General features: G+C 37.9%; 1 pseudogene; it reads left to right on the top strand.

The window, feature by feature from the left end:
• The first annotated feature begins 540 nt into the window (after window positions 1–540).
• On the top strand, window positions 541–17,193 carry LOC121420766 (annotated as a pseudogene).
• The last annotated feature ends 2,217 nt before the right edge of the window (window positions 17,194–19,410 follow it).

Here is a 19,410-nt window from a genome sequence, read left to right as displayed (position 1 = left end):
CTCTGGCGAAAGCAACAATCAACGCTGCTCTATCTTCGTGATATATCGACCATTATATTCTAGTCACATTTGACTCCAACGTAGTCATTACTGACTAGACACTAAATTATGACGAGACATATCACTTGCAACCTGAGCCCGGTGACTAAGTTATTCAAGTCATTTAAAGTTGTCTATTAGGACTGTATTGAGGAGGAGGAGTCGGGGGGGGGGGCGCTGTCCCCTTCGTAGTGTCTAGTTTTTTTTAGCCTGACACCAAATTTCGATTATACAAACATCCTCACCAAAGTACTAATTGATAATAATATAAACTTTGATAATATACTAATTGATAATAATAAATCATATTCCTAGATATAATAATTATATTTATGTGGTTATCTTCAGCAGTGCAATGTTTTTTAAAGGCATAATAATTATAATTGTTTGGGTTTTTTTAACAACATTCATGCGTTCGATTCCATCTTCATAAGTATAATTTCGTACCACTCGTTTCTTCATCTTTATGTAACATCATAAACAGAATTATATTCTAGTCCTATGGTAAGATGCCCAACCCGTGTTCAACTATCCGATATTGCTCGAGATATGGGCCTTCATCTGGAAGATGATGAATTTAAGGTAAGTAAATGTTTTTACCGCCATTGGTAGATGAGAGCACTGTGAAACAACAATTGCGTCATAGCTTGAAAACTAAGGTATTAATTGGGGGCGTCGTGTTCTAGCGATTAATAATAATAATAATATAGGATATTTATATTGCGCACATATCCACCTTGTTAGGTGCTCAAGGCGCTCCTATATTACCCGGCTAAGCTAGGCGTTCATAGCGCACACAGCTTCTTAAGGAATTAATTCCTACCGGTACCCATTTACCTCACCTGGGTTGAGAGCAGCACATTGTGGATCAGTTTCTTGCTGAAGGAAATTACGCCATGGCTGGGATTCGAACCCACGACCCTCTGTTTCAAAGTCCGAAGACTAATCCACTGGGCCACAACGCTCTTGTCTTTAAATCTGAAGGACGTTGCCTTCGATTCCAAGCCATGGCATGTTTTCCTTCAGCAAGAAATTTACTCATATTGTGCTGCACTCAACCCAGGTGAGGAAATGGGTACCGACAGGAAGTAATTCTTCAAAAAACTGTGCGCACCAGTATCGGTAGACTAGCTTATAGCCGGGATAATATAGGAGCACCTTGAGCACCTAGCAAGGTGGATACGTGCGCTATACAAATCTTATATTATTTATTTATTTGTATCTATTAGTTTTTGCAGTATTAAATAGTAGGTTTACCAAATTCGAATCTCGTAGTTGGGACCACAATACAGTTTAAGACTTGGGAGGAATTTTAGAAGAGATATGAAATACATGTTTAGCAAAATCTGGTCTAAAATTAATGGTTTGACTTAGGTAAATATTCGAACTATGGAATACTGATTTAAAATTGCAAGTTTAGTAAATAATTGCAGTGTATGCTATATACAGAACAATATATTTGACAGAATATTCATATCTCAGTTTGTATTCAAATCATTTGAAAAAAAATCATATTTTAATTAGGAGAAAGACAAAACTTGATTTAACATTCATCAGGATCTTATTTTATTTGATTTGATTTGAACGAGCCTGACAGCAACATGCAGGAATATAACCTTGATGATATTATACAGCTGTATTATTCATATGAACAACAGACTTGCCAAAGTCTTTCGACTTTTAAACTAACATTTTGAAATTTTCTTCTGAACTCATATTAATTTGCCTTATCCGTTCCTCCCCCCCCCCCCCCCCTTTGGTTTTCGTTTCGGTAGATATTTTGTGTTATAGAGATTGACCTTTCAAAGGTCTTGAGGCCTATTGTTAATCCCACAACTTTCTGTTATTTACTCTATTCATAATGTACCCTTTTGTATTCATGTTTGAATGTATTTTTGAATGAATTTTTGCCAATGTGTTTTTTATGCTATTGTACCTGTATTTGTATCAGATTGTGGTAAATGAATAAATCTAAAAGATTATATATTCATGAATTAAATTATAGTTCACTAATGGACTGTGATATAATTTGAAACTGAAAATATGTTGGCAACGATTTGTAGACAAAAAACTACTGAAGAATAGATAGGAATTACGCCTCCCCCTTCCCTCGGTCATTTTTTTTAAAAGATTATACGTCTACACCTTTATTATTATTATTATTATCATCATTATTATTATTATTATTATTGTTTTTATAATTATTATTATTATCGTCATCATCATTATTATTGTTATTATTATTATTGTTGTTGTTGTTGTTATGATTATTACTATTATTATTATTTGGGCTGGGCGGCTTGTCTGAAAGGGTGGTTTATGTGTCTACAGGGGTCCATATTATATATGATACTTTACAAGTGCTGATTTATGACATTATTGTAGCACTTTCATGCAGAGATAGAAGGAAACATTGAGAAAATCAACGAGACAGAAGATATCCCGGAGCCGAGGTTGCCAACTAAGTACCCCAGACTTCCAGGGTACAGACCAGGGAAAGAGGAGAACCCATATAATGAATGGTAAAAGTGACAACGGAATGATGGATGGTAATGATGATGGGGATGATGATGATTATGATGATGGTGGTGGTGGTGTTGATGATGATGATGATGAGGAGGAGGAGGAGGATGATAATGATGATAATGATGATGACGATGTTTATGATGATGATGGAGGTGGTGGTGATGATGATGATCATGATGATGATGATGATGACGACGTTTATGATGTGGTGGGGGTGGTGATGATGATGATGATGATGGTGATGATGATAATAATGATGATTATGATAATGCATGATGATGATGATGATGGTGGTGGTGGTGGTGTTGATGATGATGATGAGGATGTTGATGATGATGACGACGTTTATGATGATGATGGTGGTGGTGGTTGTGGTTGTGGTGGTGGCAATGTACAACATGACTGCAGATTTCTGAATGCTTATAAGAACACAACTTATGTTTGATAAAAAGGCGAAAATGGCACCCCCTTAAAAAAACAAAATAGGCGAAATTAACCCATGATGACGACGACGATGATGATGACGATGATGATGATGATGATGATGAAGATATTATGACGATGATGGTGGTGATGATGATGATGATGATGATGATGATGATGATGATGATGATGATGATGATGAAGATATGATGACGATGATGGTGGTTGGGTTGATGATGATGATGATGATGAAGATGAAGATATGATGACGATGATGGTGGTGGGGGTGGGGTGATGATGATCATGATGATTATCATGACGATGGTGATGATGATGATGGTGGTGGTGGTGGTGGTGGTGGTGGCGGTGGTGGAGGTGATGATGATGGTGGTGGTGGTGATGATAATGATGATAACCTGTAATATATTTTTAACTTAAACTGATATTTAGTTGTGTGTATTTTAATTAAAGGGTATTTCAAATGCTTTCAATCGTTACTCATATTTGTCAAATGTCATATGGATTAAATGGTATCACAGAGACCGGTGTGTTGGCTCAGTTGTTAGAGCGTCCGTCTCACAACCGGGAGGTCGGGGGTTCAAACCTCGGCCGCATCAGACCAAAAGACGTTAAAAGATGGGAGTTGCTCTACGCTGTTTTTCGTTCAACGATTAAATGGATAGAGCCTCGTCGATCTGGCGCTGCACGGTGGCTGCCGGGCCCACGATTAATTGGGCAAAGCAAATTTTCGGAGTATTTCATTTCATGTCTATTTCGAACAATGAATTATGGATTTTCATTTCATCGCCATAAATGTATCTTTTCTACAGAGCACCATAGGCGACATGACATTATTTTACCAATATGTCCCTATAGAATTACTCATCTTTCCCCTGACTTATAACTCTTTTCCTGGACTTATAACTCGTTCCCCGACTTACAACTCGTTCCCTTGACTTATAGTTATTTATAAGTCGATGGAACGAGTTAAGGGATAAAACATGCCATGTTACCGTTGGGGCCTCGTACTTTTCATGACATAAGGTACTGGAAATGTGAAATAAAGGGCGCCAGTGATGGTAAATTGGCGGGAAAACGAGTGGCTGTCAAGGATACCGTCGCTGTAGCAGGGATTCCCATGATGAATGGATGTCACGCCCTAGAAGGTTTCACACCAGACTTTGATGCAACGGTCGTGACTAGGATACTAGATGCAGGTTAGGACCAAAAAAGTGTCGATACAATAACATGCGCAGCAAAATTAGCTTCTGCACTGCAAACGCCGGCGTTAAGCACCAGCACGGAATCTATCTATGTCCACACCAGATAAGTGTTAAACAACACCAGCTTGGTTTCGGTCTAACACCAGATAGTTGTCTATACAACACAAATTAGTCCTAAAACAGCATCGGTTTGATTCCAAACTGGTGTTGTTTCAATTCTTCTCTGGTGTGGACTTATAGCTTCCGGGCTGCTGTTAAATTAACACCGGGGTTTTTGCATTGTAGCCGCTAGATGATGATGATCAATGATGATGATGATGATGATGATGATGATGATGATGATGATGATGATGATCATGGGTGTCGATCGGTATTCTTGGTTGGGGGGGATGATTGACACAAATGTTCTTGTGGATGGGGATATTTCAACATTACCCCCACTAAAATCACAAGTTAGGACATTTGGGAGTGGTTGATATATGCATGGTGTTCTTGGTAATTCCTTCATTGTTGTAGAGTACTATACTTGTATAATTTTTTTTTAAAATTCAATTTGTGTTACAAGTAAGCCTATTCTAAACTCATACCGAGAAAAAAATGACAAAAATTGACTGGACCATGTACATAGTGATCTGTTTATTGAGCATGATGTATACACAGGGGCGTCGATCCATTTTTCAGATGGGGGGGGGCAAAATTATGAATCAACGTTCCAAAGGCGCTCGATCACAATATATATATATATATATATATATATATATAACTCATGAGAAAGAGACACATATCTCACCTTCACCAACAATGCGAGCGCGAAGCGCGAGCTAAATTTTTTTAGTATGTCATGAACAGGAAAAATATAACTGTTTAGGTTTGTTTGTAGTAACTCATGAGGAGGGTCGATACATGTATCTCACTAGAGAGCGAGCTGAAATTTCTTTATATTCTGACCTGAAAGCTTGATATTCTAAGCATTTTTGGTACCAATGATTAAGATGGGTATCTAGAAGAACAATAGATGCGAGCGCGAGCTGAAAATTTTGATATTTTGATCTGGAAAAAAGGACACTTTAATGGAAGATATACATCCAACAAAAGATTATTGCAAAATCAAAGTTCTTTTGAGGTTTAGAATTGAAAACGGGACATTATATTCACCTATATAATCATGAAAAGTATGGGGTTTTGGTACATGATGCGAGCGCGAAGCGCGAGCTGAAAATTTTTATATTCCAATCTGAAAAGAAGACATTTTGAGCACGATTTTAAATCAAAATCGAGTTGGTATCTCAATCTCGCTTGCTGATTTCAGTGTAGCATTACAATCTTATTTTATTTTTTAGTTGCACATGCGGAATTATGGGGGGGGGCAAAACGATATGTTTGCCCCCCAATATTTTCATTGGTGGGGCGATCGCCCCCTGCCCCCCCCCCCACCCAGGATCGACGCCTCTGTGTATACAACTTCTCTCTTAAATCTAACATGACTGGCAATATCTTTATTCTTCTTAATGCATGATGATAAAATGCAGATTCGGACCAATTAAGACTATGGCTTCTCGTGCGCCATCGGGCTACCGTCATTCCTTTATTTATCTTGCCACCCTTTTACTCCCGTTTATTTTTCCACCCTTTTGAGTTAATGATTTATTTAAATTAATTTATTCACCACTGGTGGGATGGAACACCCTATCAACAAAAGTTGATTTTCGTTGGGGTCCTTTTATGTCATGTGTTAAAAAATATCAGATTCATAAACATTTCATTCTTTTTCATCTTGAACCTCCACCCATCTGTTTAATAGTCCTGAAAAAGAATGTTTTTATTTAATAACAATATACACAAATTGCGAGGGAAACAAACTGATTGATGGCATACTATAATCATCATCATTATTATAATTTTTCTACCCTAAATTATTGGGGGGGGGGGATGATAATACAGGCCATCCCCCCCACTTGAAATATTGGGGGGGATATATCCCCCCCATCCCCCCGTGATCGACACCCATGATGATGATGATGATGATGATGATGATGATGGTGGTGATGAAGACGGAGATAATGATGATGCCGGTGATGATAATGATGATGGTGCCATGGTGGTGGTGGTGGTGATAATGATGAGGAGGAGGATGACTATGATGACGATAATGATCATGATGAGGATACTGATACGATTGCCATCATCGCTGTTGTTTGATGATTATTTATGAATAAACTATTCATATGCCCTTTTCAGGGGGCACTATTGTCGGGAAGGCGACATGCGAGGATCTCTGTTTCACTGGGTGTAGCTCTACTGCAGCCAAAGGACCCGTCAAAAACCCACACGATCCTACCCGAAGCACAGCAGGGTCAAGTTCAGGAAGCGCTGTTGTTGTGAGTTTACTATATCAATAAAAGAAGTAGATTCACGCTCGCATTATCTATTCATCAGATATCTAATCTTCTTCGTAAATACAAAACTAAAAGTAATTTTAGACGAAGACACCCCCCCCCCCAAAAAAAAAAATCGGCTTTTGGCTCTCTGATTGAGGAAAATATGGTTGAACCCCCTCTTGGGCAATAATTATGTTGAATAGTAATAATAAACTCCGGTGCATCGATTAGGGTCGTTAAAATTATTTTCATATAAAGGCAAATAATATTGTTAATAAGAATGTACAGTCCTTCAACAAAAATAAAGCAGTAAAACACTAATATATTTTTGTAAGTACCCCTTTTCGTCCCCGGTATTTTCCTTTCAAGGCATTGAAAGGTTCAAATGACAAAAATGACAAAATATTGGTCAATTGACGATAAACTGAATAATAATATTGCTGATAAAGATAATTTTAATTACACTATTTTCCCCTGGTAGAACTCCGCGTGCGCAATGAAATACAGAGCATGTGCCGTTATATACCCAGGAAAAAATAGTGTGGGACAATAGAGAATATAAATTTGAGAGTGTTTCCCAGTTCGATCCCTGACCTAAGTATTCATATCTGATTGACACACCTTTTTTCAAAATAAAAAAACTCAATCACCACCCCCCCCCCCCACACACACACACACACCATCACCCACCGTTATTCACACACATCGCCAGGTCCAGACTGGAGAAGCTGACATGTCAATCGGTGGAGACCAAGGAGGTTCGATCCGTCTACCGGCGGCATGGACTGGGGTTGTCGGTCTCAAGCCCACTTACGGTCTGGTCCCGTATACTGGAGCGATGGGTATGGAGATGTCCGTGGATCACCTTGGGCCTATGTCAAGGACGGTTCACGGTTGTGCTCTGCTCCTTGAGGTAGTGTATATAGGGTGATTTCGCAGTCACTAAAACCCCCATTCCACAGAGAGCAAGACCTCTGAAAGACTGCTTGTAAGACCATGTAACTTAATTGATCTTTCAAAGGTCTTTCAACGAACTTCTAAAGATCTCTGAGGTCTTACACGATTCCTGATGGATCTTTCAGTGGTATTCATGGTCTCAATGATCTCCAAAACTTTTTTTTTAAATGGTACAAAACAGTCTTTCAGCGGTCTTACGGGAAAATAGTCAATTGATGGTCTTTCAGAATTCTGTCAGTGGTCTTTCAATGAACTTTCAAAGATCTTATTAGTCTTTCTATGATCTTTCGGCAGTCTCTTAAGATTTTGCGGAAATCACTGTAATACTCATGACAGATCATTGAAAGATCATTGAAAGACCAGGCAAAGTCCATGGAAAGAATTCTGAAAGATAACTTGATGCATAAAAGATCTCTAAAAGACCATTGAAAGATCTCTATAGGACTAGTCTAGGCCAAATAAGACAAGAAGTACCACTTACTTTTTTAATAGTTTTTTGGGGGGGTCTTTTTGAGCCATTCCGCAGAGATGACAAATTTTAGTGATCCTATCGAGACTGCTGTAAGACCTTGCTAATTTTTGGTCTTTGAAAGGTCTTTCAACGGTCTCCCCTCGGGCTCTGTGTAATTGGGGCCAAGCACCAATTCCTTTACAGATGAAAGTCAAATCACCATGGAGAGCTGAGAGGTATTTGTCGAAAGTTGGTGTGCCGAGACAGCAGATCGTCCGAAGATTCGGACAGGAGAAAAAATGCAAATATTATGCCGGTTGTCCACTGAGAGTCCAGGACGACACTACTGTTTCGAATCACCTATTTTCGTCAAAGGCTGTTTTTTTTTCATTGAAGGGGTTGAACAAAAAGACTATCTACGTTATTGAAGGTGTCTGCACATGGGGTGAAAGTCCTGAAAAGCTGCTAGCGGACAAATCAAGCAAAAAAAACAACACTTAAATTGTTTTTTGCGCTTGATTTGTCCGCTAGCAGCTTTTTACTTTTCTAAAGACCAAAATCTAATTTTGTGATAAATTCTGACAAAGTTTTAATAAAATGATATCATGTTTTACCCTTTTTTCCTTTCATTCAATTTTGTTTTCTCTGTTTGTGATGAAAATTGGGGGAGGCAATGACCCCTTCCCCCCCCCCCATCTGTACCTGCCATAGGGGGTGAAGAACCATATATTTCTAATCGGGTAAAAACCTCTCGAAAATATCAGCCAAATGGTCAAGTCACATTTTTCTTTCTTTTCTAAAACGATTAATTATTTTGTTTCAGGTGATTGCAGGTTATGATGGTGGTCTTGACGCAAGACAGCACCCTCATTTAACAGTACCTGAATACACAAAAGAGGTAAAAGGGAGCACCCCCGCGCCTCCCATTTCGTCCCGTAACCAGTTGGTCTAATATCCATTTCATTTTCATTCATTTTGCACAATTAACCAATTAGACCAAGTGGTATATGAAGCAACTGGTTATTAGAGAAAATGGTGAGTGGACGAAATAGCACTTGGACCATGTGGATAGTGGACTAACTCATGGTAGACCAAATGATAGTAGACGAGTTGGCAACTGGACGAATTGGCATATTAGACGAATTGCAAATAAACCCCCATTATTATCATAGACCCGATTTTCGTCCTAGATCTTTTCAGATATTCCCCTTTATTTTACCTATTTCACATTATTTCCTCTTGACCTATGTGGTGTTATTTTTTTTCAAAGACATATGTTATGCCCAGAAGGCGGCAAGATTCAAATTGAATGATGAAAATAAAAATGACGGGGGAAAATCTGAAAAATTGTGTACAAAACAAATGGAGAGTTGTCCACAAAATCAGCCGTTTTGAATCATGTTTGCCAATTTGAGGATCCTAATAGAAAGTACAACAAGCCCGGGGGAGGGGGCACTTCCATTGACGAGTGGATACCATGCGCGACCATGGGGTCTCGAAAAGCACCCTAAACACGTATTTTCCATATTCTGAAAATGCACCCCTTAACAAGTATTGGCGTGTGAAACCCTACCCTTAACAAGTATTGGTAACAAAACGATACTCATGGCAAGTATTCCCTGAAATGAACACCTAAACAAGTACAGGGATTTGTTATTGTTATGTCACGGGTCCGTCGGTCGTCGGTTTTACCTTAGCACATCATTTGGTTTAGTACGGCCCCACCTTATCGGACTCTACACACGTAGCAAAAGGACATCCTTTATAAAACATTTCAATTTTTTTTATCATCCCCGCAAATCTGACCCTAAACACATATCTTTCTTCGAAATGGATACCCTTTTTTATTATTTTTGTGTTTTTGACACCCTTATCACATTACGTACGAAACGTGCTCTATCTTAAAAAAGACATCCTTTTACGGTTTTTTTTGGGGGGGGTCGCGCATGGTATCCACTCGTCAATGTAAGTGTCCCCCCCCCCCCGGGACAACAAGACCTTTTAAACGTCCATTACTTGCTTATTTCACAACCGATTTTGATGAATCTTGTTTTAAATTGTTCCTCTGATTTTATTCTTTCCAATAAGACTGTTTTCCTTCTTAAGTTTTGGTTTCCTTTAAGGAACTTAACGAGATTTGCCCTTTTTATCTTTAGTTTAATGTACATGTTTCCCCCCTCTTTTTAAGATGGAAAACGCCAGCATCGAGGGACTTAAAGTAGGACTCCTATCTGAGGGATTTTCTATGAAAGGAGCAGATGAAGCCGTCAACAAATTAGTGAAGGAAACCCTTAACAAACTAACCGCAGAGGGAGCTGTTGTAAAAGATGTATCTGTTCCTTTGCATACAAAATGTAATTTGACAATTCAAGTGAGCGATTGCAAGCTATTTTTAATGGTTTCTTATTTGTTTAGTGGTTATAAGTTAGTTCAATTAATTGATATATTAGTCCAGATTTTTTGTAATCACTTTCAATATCTTTGAGAAAAAAAATGTGCCCAAATTCAGTGGAGAACACTACATTTTTTTTTCAAAAACACGAAAAAAAAAGATGAAATAAGTTATTCTTTATACCACCACCCCCCCCCCCCCTCCCCTCGTAACGCCGTGGGGGTGAAGGGGCAATGGAGTGATGACCTTTTTTTCTGTGTTTGTCAAAAGGAATTTTGACGGGAAATGTATAAAATATGGTTCTTTTTGCGGTGCCAGGTAAAAATGGCAGAGGTAAAAATGGCAGAGGTAAAAATGGCAGAGGTAAAAATGGCAGAGGTAATAATGGCAGAGGTAATAATGGCAGAGGTAATAATGGCAGAGGTAATAATGGCAGAGATGAAAATGGCAAGAGTTGAAAATGACTGAGGTAAAAATCATGACATGCTACATCAACAAGGAAAAGACAAAGCCTTTCCAGTTATTATCAGTCATAATTATTGGCCTTGAATGGAATCCTAACGACGGAATGAGCATTATGAACTGAAAAGATATTCAGATTTTTTAATCATTTTAGGTCAGCCCTATACTTTATCTTTGATATGATTAAACTCAAACATTTCCATGCCAAAATGATATCAGTTAGTGAGTGATGAAAGGATTTCATCTTGGCATTTCGTAGAGTAGAACAGCACTTCATCACATACATACCAAACTAATTTTAATGTAAACACCAAAATTTGCGCTACCATTAACACACTGAAATAGAAAAGTTCGGGATTTCTTCGAACCACATGCATTACTTGGATAACAGAAAAATAACAAACGTTCTGTAATAAAAGTAATTTTTCATATTTCAACATCATAATGGATCCGAATAGATATTGATATGATACGTATATTGTTAATAGTACATGATATAATAATAGCAATTAGAGTTTAAATTTAATACCTCACTGCAGCTAGTCCAGTGGAAGGCACGTTCCTAAACTAGTTTCTATGGTAACAGTTACCGCCTGAATTTGGAAATGTGTAGCGAATCAAGGATTTTATTTCAAATTTATAGGCTTTTCTTAGGTATATTCTATCGACCTGTTTTGAAGGGGAAGTTCACCCTGACAAATGATTTACTGTAAAAAAAAGCAGAAAATTTTATTGGTGAAGGTTTACGGAAAACCCATCAAAGATTAAGAAAGTTATTTGAAGTTTGAGTTTTTGATCTGTGACGTCATATACGAGCAGGGAGCTCATTTCGTTTTCGGATTAACGAACCTTCGGAATTACGCCTCTCATTTTCTTTTCAGATTAACGAACCTTCGGTATTACCCCCACAAATGTTCGGATTAACGAACCCTTTTTCGTTTTCGGATTAATAAACATCGAGGTATAGGCAATTTACGTGTTTCGGAATTATGAACCTTCGGAATAAAGAACCTTCGGAATTACGAACGTTCGGAATTACGAAGTGTAACCGACCGGTATTAGGTATTACAAATTTTTAATCAGTGGTTCATGATTGCTAAAAAAGTCTTTCACGAGCGGATGTGAAATGATTTGTATGTTGATATACTACAATAATTATTTAGAGGGGTCCATGCAATACAAGCATTGGTTTTTAGTGGACCCTTCCATTTTCTCAGAATTTTATAATATTTTGCTAATATATAATACTTTGTTTTACTGGAAAATATAATTTGTACATGCCTCAATTTATATTGTCTTTATAAGTTCATTGTAATTATTTTGACCACTTTACTTCGTTCTGTTGAAAATGAAATAAATTGAAAAAAATTGAAAAACAAAAAAAAGGCATTTCATTGATATTTTTTGGTTATAACAGATTTGAAAAAAAAAACTGCTCGGAAATGACGTCACCATTAAGATAAAATTCTATAACAGCTTTTTAAATCTTTGATGAATTCCCTTAAACCCTAACCAATATCATTTTAATTATTTTCTGCTTTTTTTACAATAAACTTTATGTCAGGTTAAATTTCCCCTTTAATGAACTAATTACAATACTTGGGATCCAAAGTGTGCTTCAAATTTGAATATTAGAAGAGCAATTTGACATGAGAAGGCTGTTCATGTAAGTCCAGGAATTAATTAAGAAAAACCAACTCGGGTGTTATCAATTTGGGGCAGAAAGTTTACAGTATGATTTAAAAATGTTACCCTTTCCATTAGTCAAACATTATAATTCTTTTTTTCTTCCCAGAACCTTTCTTATTTAATCTACTACATGGAGGGGCTTTTGGATTTTTGGGCATGGGAGTTTAAGGCTGGCCATTTATACCTCTGTCATTTTTACCTCTAACATATACCTCTGCCATTATTACCTCTGCCAATTTTACCTCTGCCATTTTTACCTCTGCCATTTTTTCCTCTGCCATTATTACCTCTGCCATTTTTACCTCTGCCATTTTTACCTATGTCATTTTTACCTCTGCAATTTTTACCTCTGCCATTTTTACCTCTGCCATTTTTTACCTCTGCCATTTTTACCTCTGCCATTTTTACCTTTGCCATTTTTACCTCTGCCATTTTTACACCGAGCCCTTTTTGCAGCCCCCCCCCCCCCCTCCCCCTCATACCCTTCCCATCCCACCCCCCTCTCTCTCTCTCTCTTTCTCTTTCACTTTCACTGTCTGTCTTTGGTTGTCAGAATTTAAAGAAACTTAAGATATTTTTTCACCCTTCGCCTTGGATGTTTTGTAACTCAGAATTAACATAAAAATGAACCATTCTGAAACTCTTTTTATTTTAAATCTCTTACAGCCAGCAATATTTGGGGAGCAATCGCAGAAGGGGCTTATGAACATATGTGCCGACTAGGAAGTAAGTAACACAACATCCTTTCACCTACCACATCATTACAATTACTCATCCCGCTTTCATACTTGGTTTATTGTATTCGTCCTTTTTTGTTACATAGTAAGGATTGATAAGGATTGATATAGGAGCGCCTTGAACACCTAGCAAGGTGGATACGTGCGCCATACAAATTCTATGTTATTATTTATTATTCATAAGCCAATATGAGAAGCACTTGATATTTTTTGTACTCGGCCACTACACTCTTTTTCACTATATTTGACATTTATGCCCTTAGAACCATAGAATTTCAATTAAACAAACAGGCCTTTCAAACGTACTAAGTCGCTCCCTTCTCAATATTTTTTTTGGGGGGAGGGGGGGGGTAAACAAGCTTCACATAATTACAAAGAATGCACATAGCATTTATATCTATTTGAATGTAGGATAAAAGAGCAAAATAATGAATGTTGATTATTAGATGCCTAGATCACGGACATTGGTGGCATGGCCAGGATCTTGGTTTTGGTTTGGGTTGGGTGAGGGCGAGAACCCCCCCCCCCCCAAGGACCACCTTGACTCTGCTATATGGTATTAAACAATGCTAATTCCACATATTCAGGGCGGAATTAATTGTTGCTTCACTTGACAGTGAGGAGAATATTTGAATATTTCTTATTTCATATAATATAATTCAAAAGGAATAGTGAGTGGATGACGTCATCAGTCTCCTCATTAGCATACTTACCAGGATGTGCATATAACTGTTTTGTGAAATTAAGCCAAATTATAAAATGTCACAACTTTCTTATTTTACATCCGATTTTGATGAAATTTTCAGTGTTATGCTCATTGGATTTTTTCTCTATTTATTCAGATATACCGTTTGTTAGGGGGCGGACTTGTCGTTTAATCGATATATTAGATTCTTAAAAACCGTCCCTCCCGCTAGAAGTATCAAACTTAAAAAATGATATCCAGATAGACAACTACTATTTTATCCATTCTAATGCAAGATAATTTTCCATTTTCGACTTTTAATTCTATTTCACTTCAAAATAGGCTGTGGCATAGGCCATGTTGGTTATTATCCGACCAGCTTCGCAATAGCATCGGGAAAAATTTTTCTTCAAGGGTAGATGACCTTTCTAACTCAATGAAGGTAACATTGCAAAATTTATTTGTTTTATCTGATCATTGATCTATATGTTGCTGTATAATAGTTGTTGATTATTTGTTAATTATTTACTTAATCACTTATTTTCTTATTTACTTATTTTCACTTATTTACTTATTTTCATTTTATGTCGATTCAATTATTTGTTCGTTGTTTTTGTTTAAAGGGGAAGTTCCCTCTGGCAAAATGGTTATTGTAAAATTAGCTGAAGAAATAATAGAAAATAATGCCGATTTTTAAAATAATCCATTAAAGAATAAGGAAGTTATCAAAATTTTAATTACATGATTTATGACGTCATATCGTCGGCCTTATGCCAAAAGGGCCTTAACCCGATTTTAGGGGTTCTGAATATTTTATAATAAATTTAACACATTTCATGTAAAACTTAATAACTTAACACGTTTATCGAAATTGGCTTCAAAAGCAAAAAAAAAACGACCACAAACTTTTGATTATTAGAGAGGCCAAAACCTTTAAACGCCATTATCTCGGAATGGCCAAAAGCAGTTAAGGCCCTTTTGGCATAAGGCCGACGATATACGAGTAGCTTTCCTACATATCGTACGGTAAAACGTCAAATAATTTTCATTTTCTCAGAAAGTTTCAAATGGTTTTTATTGTACCTTCAGTATCTCAATTATTTCACACCCGTTCCTAAAAAGAAAATAAAAAAAAGTCATCACGAACCTTTAAAGAATTGAAATTTATACATTTTATATTACATAACATATGGGGCAGCTGCTCGTCTATGACGTCACAAATCCAAAACTTGAAAATTTGATAAATTTTTTAATCTTTAAAGGATTTTCCTCAAACCTTCACCAATATGTTTTAGTAAAAAAAAAAAAACAGATCCATGCCCATGATCCAAGGTGAAATTAGATTTCATACTTACTTTTATTTCGGACCCCCCCCCCCACCCCTTCCATCTTCTCGTCCTAAAAAAAAGTTGAACTAGGGGAAGGGTCTTTGAAATGTAAACTCTACCATGGCAACGTAATGGACCAAATTGCTTCTATTGTGTCATTAGAATTTGACCAATCATTTAAACTAAGATTTCATCACGTGATTACATCTTGACCTAATATTGTTTACCAAGATTTCATCGCATGATTAACTTTTGACTAATCGTTACCAAGATTTCATCACGTGAATTAACGTTTGAACAATCGTTAACAAGACTTCATCACGTGTATCAAATTTTGGCCAATCGTTTACCAAGATTTTATCACGTGATTAACTTTTGACAAATCGTTTATCAAAATTTAACCACGTGATTAACTTTTGACCAATCGTTAACAAGATTTCATCACGTGAATTAACTTTTGATCTGTCGTTGACCAGGATTTCATCACGTGATTAACTTTTGGCCAATCGTTACCAAGATTTCATCACGTGATTAACTTTTGACCAATCGTTGAGCAAGATTTTGGATCGTATAAAATTCCGTCACACAGGTCTACATGCTCCAAGGTGAATACCTCCAGAAGTACTACAGAGGGCAGGTCTACTGCCGAGGTCGTAACTTGGTGTTCACGCTCCGTCAAGCCTATGACAAGATCTTCGAGACGGTGGACGTTCTCGCCATGCCGACCATACCGTTCACAGCTTCTAAGCTCATCTTCAAGAATGACCCATTGTCTGGTATGTTTAGTTCGAATATTGCAAATAACACATACGACTCCAAACTGACCGATGGTATGTCGTAATAAATTCGGTCGCTCTGGAGGTGGTTCCCTTTTCGTGATGTGACTGCGGCCGCATCACTGATCACTTTCAAATGTATTTTGTCAACACTATCCAACAACTATCGGTTTATTCGGCGCAGTCACATTTCACCTACGATGACCGTGCGGCGAGTCGAAAACAGATGTAATTTGATTTTTGTATCAGCTTCCTGTATCCGTATAACGACTGTTTTCCACCCACAGTGCGGACATCGTAGGGGAAGTGTGACTGAAGCATCAATGATTGATCAATTTAGGAGCCTGTTCACTTAAATGTACCAAAATATTAGTCCACATATTCACCGCCACTGGTTAATATAATTAATAATTTTATCTATTATTTAGGGTGTTCATGGATCTTGACTTTAAATGCACAATGGCACAAGCTATTGGGGGTCAATCATTTCAGACACCATCGTTTGTGTTGTAAAATGTTCTCATTGGTGACTGTTTTATTCCCTATTATTATTTTGTTTATTTATATTATATCATTGAAAATCGGTTTAAAGGCCAATTTACTTATTTGGAGCATGGGAACTGTTCTACCCCTGTTCTTTCTTAAAGTCTTCTTATCCTTTTATTCGTTTGTTCTTCACAATTTACTCTCCGTTTCATATACATTGACATTAACTCTCTTTATTTCAGAATACTTCAGGAAATGCTATGAAACGTTGGACAACACGATGGCCTTCAATCTGACTGGTCACCCGGCCATTAGCGTCAATGCGGGCTACCTCGGGGGCTTACCGGTGGGGCTAATGATCGTAGGACAACACTACGATGAGGTCACCGTCTTCAAGGTGGCCCAGGCCGTTGAGAAAATCAGAGATGAGGCGAAGTAGAAACAAACCCTTACTGCCAGAAATTGAATGAAACGCCAGACTTTAGAGAGCCAGAACTCCAGATTTTTGTTTCATATTACAACCTGCCAAGCGGATATTCTGACCACTTCTGACAGGATTGATACCTAAATAACAAAATGTCCGAGCGCGAAGCGCGAGCTAAATTTAAGGTTTTCTTTCAGATTTTGACCCCAAAATTGGATATTCTATGCAGGAACGGTTTTCAAAGTGGGGGGCTGAGCCAAAAGTGGGGGGGGGGGGGCTGACCATGCTAAAATCACAATCATAATGGTCATTCTTACGTTTTTGTACACGGTTTTGGAAAAAAGTGGGGGCTGAAGCCCCCCCCCAGTTCCGCGGCCCCTGCTATGTACTTTTTCTAACAATGGAAAGGATAGGTATCTTCACCAAATAAATGAGGCAAGCGCGAAGAAAGAGCGGGCGATTTTTTTAAAGGTCGCCCACCTCCCCCCCCCCCCCGAATTCAAGGTCAATTTGGAACCCAACTCGTAGGTTGAACATCATTTTGAAGCCCCCCCCCCTAGTTCGAACATAAATTTAGCGCCCCCTAGTTCGAACATCAACTCAGCGGCCCCTAGTTCGAACATCAATTTGCCCCCCCCCCCCCATTCGAACATCAACTGGGCACCCCCTAGCTTGAACATCAATTTGGCGCCCTCTAGTTCGAACATCAATTCTACTCCTCCTAGTTCGAATATCATTTTGGCGTCCCCTAGTTCAAACATCAATTTAGCGCCGCCTAGTTCGAACATCATTTCGGCATCCCCTAGTTCGAACATCATTTTGGCACCCCCTCGTTCAAACATCAATTTGGCGCCCCCCCCCCCCCCCCTCCTCTAGTTCGAACATCACTGGCACTCCCTAGCTTGAGCATCAATTTAACGCCCCCTAGTTCGAACATCAATTAGGCGCCCCCTAGTTCGAACATCAATTTGGCGCCCCTAGTTCGAACATCACCTCGGCACCCCATAGTTTCAGCAACTATTGGCACCCCCCCCCCCCCCCAGTTCGATCATCAATATGGTGTCCCCTAATTCGAACATAAAATGGGCGATCATTTATTCATTATTCTCCCTCTCTCTCTCTCTTCCTCTTCCTCTTTCCTTTTTCCCTTTCTCCCCGTTTTCCCCTCTTTTTCGTTTTTTTTTCTTCCCCTTCTTTTTCCCCTTTCCTTTCTTTCCCTTCCCTTTTCTTCTTCTCTTCCTTTCCCCCTTTTAATCTTTTTTTTGGTCTTTTCTTCTCCCCCTCTTCCTCCCTTTATTTTTAGCACAATTTTGTGATTTACTATCGAAATTAAAAATATTTGCAAAGCCCCCTAAAAATGACAACCCGCGCTCCAATATTTAATTTATATCAATGAAAAGTATACCCTATTTAATGTTTCCTAATTACGTTATGTGAAGTAAAAAAACAGCAACAATAAGATGATTTTATTTTAATAATGATCTTTCTCTTTATGAGATCTATTTCATATGAAATCATTGCTGTGTTGCGGGAACGCAGAATAGAGAATATAAAGACATATATTACACCAATAGTATTCGAGCACCTTTCCGCATTAATGTCTATTATCATGATGACAAAACATAACGAGTTTGCTTCATAATCAGATGATTTTTCAAAATCAGTCTTCTCGTACTAAATAATTATGTATAACAGGGACACCTATATTGTTTGGTATAAACAAATCTGATGACATTGAAAGTCATCGTGTCAATCACGGAGGGGGGGGGGGTTCTTTTCTTTAAAATCTCTCTCTCTGATTGGAGAGAACATGATGATAAATCTCCATTACTCTTTTCTAAATTTGTTTATATGACTGGCGCGTCCCAGACTAAATACATTATTGAGTTTCACAGGTCATTCGCATAGAAAGAGACGAGTGAGAATGAGAAGACGAAGAAAGATTGAACGTGACAGAATCCCGAAGCGAAAGCATGGAAAGTGGGAAAACCTAGATGGGGAATGGAGAAAGTAATGAAAAGATGTTGCTTTAAATAGAATAACATGAATAAATAAAGAAAAGGAAGAGGTTATAGCCGAAATACTGTATCGGACAGAGATGTGCTGTAATAGTCATTAAAGTGCTAATAATTATCATTAGTAATAAATGCAAATAAGAAGACGGAGGAGAAGGATAGGGAGAAGAAGAAGAAGAAGGAGTATGAGAAGAAGAAAGAGAAGAAGAAAAAGGAAGGCGGAGGAGCAAAGGAAGGAGGAGAGAGAAAGAAAGAGATGGGGATGACCGTGTCATTATGAAAAATTCAAACTTAAAATATAAAAACCAGGAAAATAAAAGTAACATACAAATTCGGTACACTAGAGCGTGTTGAAAACACGAGTTTTGCGGTCTGTAATAGAAGTGCTTTAGCGCCATCTTGTGTTTATGCACATGGTT

This window comes from Lytechinus variegatus, chromosome 8 (assembly GCF_018143015.1).
Source record: "Lytechinus variegatus isolate NC3 chromosome 8, Lvar_3.0, whole genome shotgun sequence".
NCBI lineage: Eukaryota > Metazoa > Echinodermata > Echinoidea > Temnopleuroida > Toxopneustidae > Lytechinus > Lytechinus variegatus.
Note: the sequence above shows the minus strand (reverse complement) of the source record. Positions and strands in the feature narration are given on the sequence as shown.